At 36.9% G+C, this 12,446-nt stretch overlaps 2 pseudogenes; both read right to left on the reverse strand.

Moving 5' to 3' along the window:
* Nucleotides 1-479: 479 nt before the first annotated feature.
* LOC121483822 lies at nt 480-1,915 on the reverse strand (annotated as a pseudogene).
* A 2,666-nt stretch (nt 1,916-4,581) lies between these two features.
* LOC121483824 lies at nt 4,582-6,174 on the reverse strand (annotated as a pseudogene).
* Nucleotides 6,175-12,446: the final 6,272 nt, after the last annotated feature.

The raw sequence follows: 12,446 nt of genomic DNA on the forward strand, positions 1-12,446 counted from the left end.
CTCACGGGGAGGGGGGGCTTCTTCAGTCTCTGTTTTCTTTAGCTCCTTTAACATATTTATTGTATTACAAATTTAAATTGTTGTCTTCTAAACTAGATTCTTCTTTAACAGATCTCAGAGAAACATAAAATGACATTGATAATTTCAGTGATGTTGTTTTCCTTTGAAATTTAATGAATAGTTGAATGACGTATGAAAGGAGAAGATATATAATATGTAGGTTTTATAACGTGGAAAAATACAACAGAGATTTCTACTTCATTTTGCTAACTCTGACGTTAGCAGCAGCCACTCCTCTATTTGTCTATAAATGTATAAGTGACAGGTGCCTGGACATTATAAACCTTTAATATAAAAGATCACATTTCAAATTAGTTTGCATGGCTACTTTTATTTTATTGTTTTTATTTTTTTAAATTCATGTTACAAAAACAACTAGCTTTAAGGTTTATTTTTGTGACTTTTTTTTAAACAGAGAAAAATGACACACTCCTTGGGGGAAGGTGAGGGATTGAGAAGACAGGCCCTGGGTAAAAATAATCACGACAGCACCTGGAGTTGATAGGCCTGCCTAGGAGACACGGGCACTGCCACACCAGCACAGGGGACAGCTACTGTCTGAGGCTCAGCAGACCAGTTCACACGCTACGCAAAGCTGCTATAGATCCAAGTCATAAAAATCTTCCAGCTCATCATGAAACAAGTCCCACTCATCTTCAGAGTCTGTCAGGTCGTCGTCCCCACCTGCAGCCAAAAGCATAAGCAACATCTCGCCCAGCTCAAAGGTGACAACCTCCTCTTCTTCGTTGTCAAAGGGGTTGCTGTTCTCTCTTTCCTCAATGAGCTCCCAGAAGTGGTTCCTTCATTGGGCCCGGTATCTGCTTGATGTTCCCACTTTCTGTCTCTGTGGCTCCTCTCTACGGCCATCAGGGACGCATGCTTGTAAAAACAGTTCCCTCTAAATGGGCAGCTCCCACGTCCTTCATCAAAATGCCTGCACGCCTTGTTGCTCATTGCCTCCTTGTATTTCTGAATGAGTTTCTGCTTCTCTTCTTTCTCCTCCACCCAGAACTCACTTGGAATGACGAAGTTAGATATGATCCGGCATTCGGGGCAGGACTTTATGATCTTGCTCTCAAATTGCTTAGCACTCCTCCACTTGCGAATACACTTGAGATAGTAAGTGTGGTTGCAGTTGGAGAGAATCCCAAAGCGACGCTCACGCGGGTTGGCTTTCTCATAGACAACCTCCGTGCAGATCCCACACACCATGTCCTTACTGCGCTGGACAGCAAATGAGAGCCCCATGTCCTTCTCATGGGCCTCAATGCAAGATTTTATATGTTGTGATCTCTGGGCGGCATCCATGGGATGGAGGACCTGCAGCCCACACATGTCACACGAGTCTCCGTGGAGATATACACAGTTCTCCCCATACCGGCACTCTCCCACTGCAGCATAGGGGCAAAGCTGCTTCTTGGTTTCCACTGCTGTCTGTTCTTTCTCGGATTCTTCCTTGGTCACAGAGCCCTGTGGGGGTGCTTCAGTGCAGGAAGGGGCAGTACGGCCACAGTAGGGCTGCCCGGGAACAAACTCAATGGCATTCACCCAGTCTTCTGAACCTGCGCCGACAGTAGCAAAGTTTGAATTTCTGGACTCTGCTTTGCCTGTATTCATTTCAACAACTGGTCCAACTCCCGATGAGAGACTTGAGGAAGCAGCAAGAGATGATTTTGCAGTTAGATCTGCAGCAGTCACTTCTTCCTGTTTCAATGGCTTGCTATGTTCATGTCTGCAGCGGTCTCCGTAAATACAGTATCCTCGCTGAAAATACTTGCACACTACACCATAGGGATTGTCAGAGGTCATGTGAATAGCGACAGTTATCTCCTTCTTTACAAATCCTGTGCATGAAATACCTTAGCTCCTAGTTTTTCTTCTTGCTTTTGGTATGTGTTGAAGTGGTGGACTCAGAGCTTGGAGCGGATGGCCAAGAAAGAATTCTTAAGAGGTCTTCAGTTCAAAAAAGGTGGTTTTACCAAAACAAAGGGACTGGGTTCCTGGGCTGAAAGAGCTGCCTGCATGGCTACTTTTAAAATTCAAACTACTTTTCACAGTTAAAAACCAAACAAACAAAAAGAATAACTTACAGATCTAGCCTGTCTCAACAATAAGGTAAATCCATCTGGTTGAAGAAACTATAAAGGCTTTCCTCAGGACCAAAAGAGTTTGCTAAATTTAAGATTTAGGAAAGCAGAGAATGCACTATTGTAATTCTGTAAGAGAAATCTGCAAGAGAAAGAGACTGCTGTGTGTTCTCAGAATCCTAGTTTACAACTTCCTGTTCCTTCAAAGACCGGTTGGAAAAAAACTGAAGATGTGGCCAAATTAATTTTAGAAATTTACTTTTTAACAATTTTTTATTGTACTGTTTTATAAATGAGGCATAACTCAAGGGCAGATTAATGACTAAAATGCATTTTGATTTAACTGTCTTCTCTGATAGTGTCCTTGAGTTTGCTTTTTGAATCACTCTTACCAAGGAAAGTTATACAGATAATAAAACAATAGGAATCTATACTGGGTAGTTTTATCAAATTCACAATCAATTTAGAATTTTAAGTCTGAAAGGACTGTAAATGTGCCCCCCTCCCCCATTTTACATAGTATTTCAAAGGATAGAGGTACTTGTTAAAGTAAATTTATTTACCTTAGTCTGTGAGACTTTGCATCATACTGAATCCTAGTTTTTATCACATTTTAGAAAAGGATACCTATGGGTTAATCTTGTTGAATGGCTCTAAGACCTGAGGATACAAGGAAACTAAAATTATCATCTATCTGACATTAGTAAAGGTGAAAGAAAGGCATTTACTCTCAAATGTACTCACTGAAGAAAATGCCCAGGACTGTTTTTGTTTCCTAGTCCTGAAACGTCCACATATATCTTTGTAGAGCTGTTCATGATGATCTTTATAAAAAATTATAAAGGTTTAATTTTTTCCCGTGTGCAGCAGATGACAAGAAACTAACCAATTCCCGCTGATCCTCTTAAATTCCCTTGGGTACATATCATTATTTTCTGTTATTTCTGCTTTACTGAAGACTTATAACCCTTCATTAATGTCTCAGACCATTTTTCATCACATTTTTTGCCAACAGGTAAAATGGAAAAGGAGACATACCATGCAATTATTAAAATGGTTCTTGCCAGTCTTCTATGTCTTGAACTGCAAATCCTCTGGATTTCCACCAATATTTCAAGTTTCTTTCTTTTTTTTAAAATTTCTCTAAAACTTTATTTAAAGTTATTCACCTCACTGTTAATAAGGTGTACAGTTAATGCTCTGTGCCAGTATTATGAGGCTTGCCCATTGCCAGCAATGGACTTTGAGAAAAACCCATTTCCTGACACGCAAAAGTTAAATTACTCTCTTCAAAACATACTAAACTCCCAACACTTGTGAAAGTATTACATGCACCATTTTCCCATTAGTCTTTAAATGTGAACTTACATTATTAATCTACATCAGTGGATGTTAAAGTCATTTTAACAAATTGTACAAATCAAAATACCACTAGTTAATATTAGACAAGAGTATTTTACACACAGTACATTACATATTACCTTGCAATTTGAAACATTACAGTTCATGCTTGTGTAAGTTTATTTTAGATAAAATATAAATTTAGTTGAATTTATAACACTGAAGTATCACAGGTAACCTAATAATGCCCTGTGCCCCATCCTTCTATTTTGTTTTAAATTTTTAAAAGGCAGCCAGAAAAATGTTTTATTTATTCTTTAAAATAAGGCGCAAAGAAAGATTGCAACAGCTTCCTCATACACCTCTCTATTACCATCTCCACCTTGAACCAATGATTCCGAAGCAGACCCAGAGCTACGTCCATAGTTTTCCAGTGTACCATGTTGTCTATACCAGACGTCTGCTCAGTGCTAGCATCTCTCTGTTCAGAGGCCATTATAATAACTCGCAACTGCTGGCCTGGATTTAAAGCAACATTCCAGTTTCCAGAACCATTCCAACTCTTCTCCCTCTTTAGGATTTATAAATTATAGACAAAGAATGTATGTGTCTTGCCATTTCTAAACAGGGTTTGTGGATACCACATTTTAAGACTACATTCCCTAAACTAGAAACTTTTTTTTTCAAAAATCACAGGTACTTTTAGTAAGCTTGTTGGTTCAAAGTACAAAAGTCTTACGTGTTTCAAAAAATTAAAATTGGAGACTAGTACCTCAGCTTTCTTCACCTGAAGCACATGATTCATGATACCACATTTAAAAACTAAGCTTCATGCATACAAATGGCCAGAGAGGTATGAAGTTTACAGAGCCCTTTAACATTACTCCCGTAGATTGAGCACTGGCTGGACCACAATAGGAAGCATGCGAGCAAATTGAGCAAAGAGACTCCCCCAAGAACACGATAGTTATCCAGGCTTCATGTTAGTCACATAAAAAGTTACACAACATGTAATCCTTTAAAATTGTCCCCAGATGTCCCATTCCCAGAACTGTTCCTATACAGACCCTCCACTCCAACCCACGCTGAAGTCTTCCACCTCATAGAAGTATCTTAATGCTCCCTGTTACTAAAGACAGCTGCTTCGGGTTCTGCTGCTGTGGCAGGGAGTCTTGGCACTTTCTTAGCAGGACTTGGAATATGCTCAGTGGCTGCACTTGAATGTATGAGTCCTACTCCTTCACCCAGAGTATCGTCGCTGGGGGAGGGCTCTGGGCATAGGTCCTCCTGTGCTTCTCATCCACTCTGACAAGGTACCAGATCCCTTTGAAGAGGGAATCTACTGAGCTCTGAGGAATATAGTTCATCAAGTGATGAGTGTGCTCTCTGAGCTTCATGTTTTCAGCAAAGACATCTGGTTCCACATAAGTACTTGAGTCAAGTCTTGATTTGAGGTCACATAAACTTACGGTTATTTTATCAAGACCAGACCCTGGTGTGGCATCTTGCATAACTCGAAGGGAGTACAGGGTGGCAGCCAAACCAGAGCCATAAGAGAACACACCAGTCCTCTTTCCTGCTAGCTGTTGAGGTGAGTACTGTGCTAGAACAGAAGCGAGGGAGCCATAAACAGACGATGTGTACATATGTCCATTTTGATTTGACACAAGCAAAGATGCCTTTGTTTTCTGATTAGAGTTCAGCCCTAGCCTTCATAAATGCCTTTTCCACATCTCTATCAAACTAGGTATCTTCTAATTTAACCTCCCCAAATGCTTCCAGGCCACTACAGATACTATTTTTATCTCTGTTCTGGTCATTAAGGAGGTCATTCAGCAAAATCTGAGCCAGAGAATTCTGAACCAGCTTACAGTAGGGTGAGTAGAAGATCATGAAACCAAAATCATTCAAGGTAAAGTCTTTATCATTTCCCTGTTTCTGCCACTGGGCTTGGATCTTTTTGTGATAGAATAGCAGCGGTCTAGTCCACCGAAGTACCACTGTATGGAGAGTTTCCCATCTACTATAGGATATTCCGAAAGCATGTCAGGCTTGTAAAAGTCATAGGCATGTTACATATGTGTCCCACGAAGTCCTTGGTCAAAAATTAAAGGCGCATTTGCCCCAATTAGCAGAGCAACAGATTTCACTTCACCTGTAGGTCTAGAATTTCCTGTGGCATATACAGCAATATCTCCCGCAACTACCGGGGCATACTGTCCATCCCAGGAGCTGGACTCAATCCAATTAACCCCATTTAAGACAGCAGCTGTGCTTCCATAGCATGCATTGGTTGTATCTGTTCCTTCTATATCTGTGTTCCCAGACTCCTCAAAGAGCTGCATCAAATTAGTCTTCACGGATTTTGATTTGTCCATGATTGTCTCTGTTCCAACTTCTAAATGCCCAATGCAATCATACAAAATGCTGTCTCTCCATAAGATTCTGAACCACAGTCAGGCAAAGAGAGTTGATATCTTCTCTATCTGTGCAGAAGCCCATCTTGGCTTGGCCCATGCCAATAATATACTTTCCAGCATCTACACCATCATATTTTTCCAACTCTGCTTGATCAACAAATTGAGAAGGAAAATAGATCTCAAGGGCAGCAATTCCCACATCTTTTGGCCAGCAGGCTTCTGCATTCAAAGGAAGTGGCCCAGGCATGGTGAAAGAGCCAAAGATAACCAGGCAGTGGCTGTGGAAAGGGAGTGAGCCACAAAAGGGAATTACCTCAAGTTTTTTTTCATTAGAGAATCTCACTCCCTTCTTAATTGGGATGAAGACTTGAATATAGACAACATTTTGACAATTGAGATAAAATTGGTCTTGTCAGTGTCACAACTGACATACTTTTGGCCTTCTGAAACCATACAAATCTATTATGGAAATTAAAGAAGATTTTACCTTAATTATAGGATAATTTTCAAATGAAAGCAAATGGAAATTGAAGTCAATAGGTGTATTAAGTTCTACAAATAATACTTTATAAGGGAAAAATCAGTACTATCAATTTGAAAAAAAAATAAAATTAGCAAATACCTTGTGTTTCATGGAAAGTTATACTAAAAGAATACGAGTTAATAAATTTTGAGTATTTTATTCTAGATAGCCAACATATTTTTAAAGTAATATTTGTTATAATAAACTTCCTTCAATGGGTTAAGTTAGGCTATACAAAACAATTTTTTTTTTGAGTACAAGTGAATTTTTAAATATGTCTCTGGTACTTTGCTTTGGGCTTTCTTGAAAGAAAACTAAGCAGAAATTTCCTGAAGAGGTTTATAGTGAATTGAAAAAATGGAAGTCACACTGAATAAAGCTAATGCAAACAAAACTTTGATTCGCTATTTAAAGCTTCATGGATTCTAACCTTTTAAACTTGTATTTTGTGAGCACACAAATAACCTTTAAACTAAGTGGTACCATCTGTTGTTACATTCCTTGTAGTTTGATCCTGGTGCTGGGTGTTGGATTTTTTTTTTTTTTCTTGACATATCCTTAGAAATGCTTCTGTGTTCCAATAAATGGTGATAGTTAAATAGCATCAAAGGAAAAAGAAAACTCTGTCAGAAGAAATTTTTCTGTCTATGCATATCTTAATTTAAGCAGAAAATTCAAAGAATTGTCCAGTGACACAATAACAAATTTATGTTCTACAATATTCAGGAATAGGTTCAACTCATCCCATTTGGCTACTTAGCATAGAAGTTAAGGTGGCAAGATCTAAATTCTAAGACTGTGTACCTCTTTCTGAATATGTAGCCTTGGAAATTTTAATTAGCCTCTGAGTCATCCTTCCGTAATTTAGAAAATGAGAGCAAGACTAAACATTCCTTAGAGGGTTTTGTTGAGGATAAAATAATACAGTGTTTGTAAACCAATTATTTTGTTGCGTAGTTCATGTTCAACTATTGCCAACTGTTATAACTTTGATAATATTGAAAATCATTTCCATTCAACAATCCAGTTAATGGCTACAAACAACATGGATTTCCTGGTGCTCTTATTGATATATTTCTTTTCTTTTTCTTTTTTTTTCTTTTTTCCTGCCATAGTATGTTTATTCATAAGAAGAGACTGACCTCTTGATCTCTGCTTTATAGTTTATATAGGGCAGGAAACTTCTCAGAAACTTTTATCATTACTACATTTCCCATATTTCTAGAAGCTCACTTGATCCCCAACAAAGTATTTTTACTATTTTTTTTCTTTTTTACTGACATCCTGGGATGGTTGTACTATTGAGACTCCTTACTCAGAAATAAAAGCTATTTTAGAAGAAGCATTATATTATATAAGGTGTATTATTATATTATATAGTTTATTTGTATTCAATGCTCTTGAAACATAGCTCCTACATGGTGTAGCTTATGAATCTCTGAAATTTCAGAGAAATGATATGTAAGCATTCACACCTCTCACTGATCAATTATCTATCCACAATCATAACATTTACATGAGATTATCAATTATTACATATTTTAATCATATATCTTATAAAGATACTCCATAAAACTATATATAAATACATATACATATATATACATAGACATAGTCTATATGTGTATATATGCACATATATATTTATATGTGTCGTGCCCAAGATTATGTATCTGAGAAACCACCAAGAAGCCAACACCGATGCAAGCACACGAGAGTTTATTTGGAAGCTCGAGCTTGGGTCCAAGTGTACCTGACACAGCAGAGCAGGGACTTGGACCCTGAAGTGGGTTACAGCTGGGTTTTTTATGGGCTGGTTTAGGGGATTTTCAGAAGGGGTGGAGGAATTTCTCAAGTTCTGTTTACATTCTGATATGGAGCTTTCAAGTGCATTGAGCTCTGTTCTCATTCTAATATGGGGCTTTCTGATATAGGATTCTCTGCTGAGGGCAATTCTGAACTCTATTGTCTTTCTAGTATGGTATTCTCTGCCGAGGACATTCTGCAGTTTTTTCTGTAAAGTTCAGCTCTTATTCACAGGGGCCTAAGATGGCTGTACTTGTGCTAATGCTAAACTTGAGGTGGAATGGCCTTAATTTTTCTCAGCCTCCACATTATGCTACAGTAATGTTTTGAATGAATGTTCTTAAAAGTCTTAGAATTCAAACCATCCACTGTGAGTAGCCCATATTGGACACCCATGGCTATATTTAGGGATTGGTAGAAGTAAATTTTCTGAAAAGAACTGTTTATTTTAGTAATGTAAATAATACTTATCATATTATGAATCCTAGAACAATGATAGTTGGTATCATGGATGTGTACTTTACTGTCACCAGGGAATTTGAAAAAGTATGGAACCAGGCAAAGCATGCAAGGTAGGGGGACTAGTTATAGATGAGAAGTCTGTTCAGATGCTGCTGCTCACAAATGACTAGAGAGGAAATTCACATGGAAAAGAACAAACATGTATTTGGGAAGTGTTGCAAGAGGGGGTCAGGAGAACTGAAAATCAAACAGGTAAACATTAACAAGAAAAACCTGAGGATTCATGGAGGGAATTTTAAGTATCAATCATATATAAATATTGAATAGAGAAACAAAGTTCGTAAACATAATTGTTGCATAGGCTTGAGAATATAGGTCCTAATACTGATGTATTATGTACTATGTCTTGTACCGGTGATGGCCACTGGAGGCAGGAAGTTCCAAATTAAAAAATACTAATTTTAACTGAAAATAAATAAGCATATTAGTGTGTTTACCTTCTGGATAAAGTTACAGCTTCTTTTTGTGACTCACATATTTTTACAGGGAGAAAAGATCATGGGCTAGAAGTTGACAGGGAGCCACAGTGAACAAGATCTATTTCTCATGGGCATGTTTAAGACTTGTAGAAGTTACTAGCCAAGGTTGTGAAGTAAGGGGTTAGGATAAGACCAAATTATACACTTGATGAGAAACAGGAAGGAATACAGAAGCTTCTCAATAGAGATCCGGTATTTCCCACATACAAATTTACTGAAAAGGCAAAGTAGCTTAAGGCTGTTGTATCACCAAAGCTATTTGTTTCTTCAGGAGTTATTTGAACTAGAGTAGGTGTAAAACTCCAATGTTCATTAGAGAGTTTGTTCTCAAAGGAAAGGAGAAAAAGTAAGATTGTGTCAAAGTTACAGATAACGCAGCATTTATTTATAAAGCATATTTAATATTATACTGGGCCTAAGTGGAAGAAAATATTAGCAAGAATGTGTACAGAATATTAACTGAACTCTTTTAGTAAGAGTCATTATAATTACTTTAAAATATTCTGTCTAATTATGAAATATTTTGAGAAAAAATTTATAGATCAAGAATTGAAATAATCTTAAATGGTGATTTAATGACTTTAATAAACTGTTTTTTGCAGGTAGAAAATACGGATTAATGGAGATTAAAAGTTTAAAGGGATGTTAACGCTCATGAATCCAATCTTATCCCAAGTTTTCTCAGCATCAGCATCACTTGGAAACTTAATAGAAGTGCAAATGCTCAAAGCTCTCCCTACATTTAGTACACTCAGGTTGGGCCTCAGCAATCCTGTGTTTTATCAAACCCTCTAGGTCCTTCTTAAACATGCTACATTTGCAGAACCACTAATGTACTATTATACTTGAATTAGGATTGCCTGAAGGAAACCAAATAAGCAAAACCAACAGCAACAACAATGAAAAACAGGTTACCACTTCAATTAGATTTTTAGAACAATAACAAATTTTTAGTATAATCATGCCCTACGTGATACATTATTTGTTATTGTTCGGTAGTTGTTTATCTGAAGTTCCAATTTGTTTCTTTTATCTAACAATTCTATCTTGAATGGACAAGACTAGAGATAGATTGGTCAAGGTAACCCTTTTATTTTATTTTATTTTATTTTATTTTAGATTTATTTATTTATTTACTTAGAGAGAGAAAGAGAGAGAGAGAGAGAGAGAGTGAGAGAGAGAGAGAGTGGCAGAGACATAGGAGGGGGGAGAAGCAGGCTCCATGCCAGTAGCCTGACATGGGATTCAATCCCAGGTCTCCAGGATCACGCCCTGGGCCAAAGGCAGGCACCAAACCACTGCGCCACCCAGGGATCCCCTGTTTTTAACTTTTTGAGAAACCTCCATACTGTCTTCGAGAGTGGATGCACCAGTTTGCATTTCCACCAACAGTGCAAGAAGGTTCCTATTTCTCTACATCCTCACCAATACTCATATCTCGTGTTTTTTAGTTCAGCCATTCTGACAGATGTGGAGTGATACTTCATTTTCATTTTGATTTGCATTTCGCTCTTGGCCAGCTGGTCTTTGGAGAAATGTCTGTTCATGTCTTCTGCCCATTTTTAATTGGATTATTGCTTTTGGGGTTGTTGAGTTGTATAAATTATATACTTTAGATATGAACTTTTTATCAGATATATTATTTGTAAATATCTTCTCCCATTCAGTAGATTGCTTTTTAGTTTTGTTAATTGTTTCCTTCACTGTGCAGAAGCTTTTTATTTTGATGTCGTTCCAATAGTTTATTTTTGCTTTTGTTTCCCTTCCTCAGGAGACATGTCTCGAAAAATATTGTTACAGCCAATGTCAGATAAATGATTGCCTATCCTGTCTTTTAGGATTTTTATGCTTTCTGGTGTCACTTTTAGATCCTCAATCCATTTTGAGTTTATTTTTGTGTATGGTGCAAATGTGGTCTATTTTCATTCTTTGGCATGTAGCTGCCCAATGATCCCAACACCATTTGTTGAAGATATTTTTCCCCATTGGAGTTTCTTTCCTGCTTTGGTGAAGATAAATTATCCATACAATTGGAAGTTTATTTATGGGCTTTCTAATCTGTTCCATTGATCTATATTTGTACTTTTTGTGCCAGTACTTTACTGTTTTGATCACTATAGCTTTGTAATATAACTTGAAGTCTGGAGTCATGAGGACTCCAGGTTTGCTTTTCTTTTTTCAAGGTTCTTTGTCTATTCAGGGTCTTTTGTGGTTACATACAAGGGTTATGATTGTCTGTTCTCTTTCTGTGTAAAATGCTGCTGGCATTTTGATAAGGATTGCCTTAAATGTGTAGATTGCTTTAGGGTAGTATAGCCATTTTAACACCACTTATTCTTCTGATCCATGAGCTATGGGATTTTTTCCCCATTTCTTTGTGTCATCTTCAGTTTCTTTCATCAACATTTTACACTTAAAGCTTAAAGCAGAATCCACCAATATTTAATCTTAGTCCAGTCCACAATGTATTTGAGATTATACTTGCAAAAATGTTTTATAAATAATTATGAGATGTATATTTTGTAGAAGAGTATACTTAAAAAATAAAACAATAAAACTAATTTACAAGGAGAAATTAAGCTAATAGGTTGTGGAGTTCGTGTTTCTTTCAATTTGCTATATATATATATATATATATATATATATATATATATATATATATATTTGGTGGTGGTGGTTTTTGTTTTTGTTTCTTACTTTACCTTCCTCACTTATTGAGTCTTATTTTTTAAGACTTTATATTTTTAAGCAATCTCTATACCCAAGTTGGGGTTCAATCTTACAACTGGAGAATCAAGAGTTTCATGCTCTACCAACTGAGCTAGCCAGGTGCCCCCTTGATTGTTTTGAGTAAAATGCAAATTAATTTATCAACCACCTGGGTGACTACACTAAATTATTTATATTGGAAAATATGTGTTCAAATGCACAGATAATGGGCAATAGAAACTCCATAATTGTATGTTGATCTTTTTTTTTGTATGTTGATCTTTATACTAAAATACTACTCAAAGATGCACATGATCCTTGTTAAAAACATGCAAAGTCTTCTCTGTTGTAATTGAGTTGGAATATTCTCTTATCACTATAGAGATCGAAGATTTTGTTTTTTGTTTTTTTTTTTTTTTTTTAAATTTTATTTATTTATGATAGTCATACAGAGAGAAAGAGAGAGAGGCAGAGACACAGGCAGAGGGAGAAGCAGGCT

Source organism: Vulpes lagopus, unplaced genomic scaffold (genome assembly GCF_018345385.1).
Source record: "Vulpes lagopus strain Blue_001 unplaced genomic scaffold, ASM1834538v1 ctg160, whole genome shotgun sequence".
Taxonomy (NCBI): Eukaryota; Metazoa; Chordata; class Mammalia; order Carnivora; family Canidae; genus Vulpes; species Vulpes lagopus.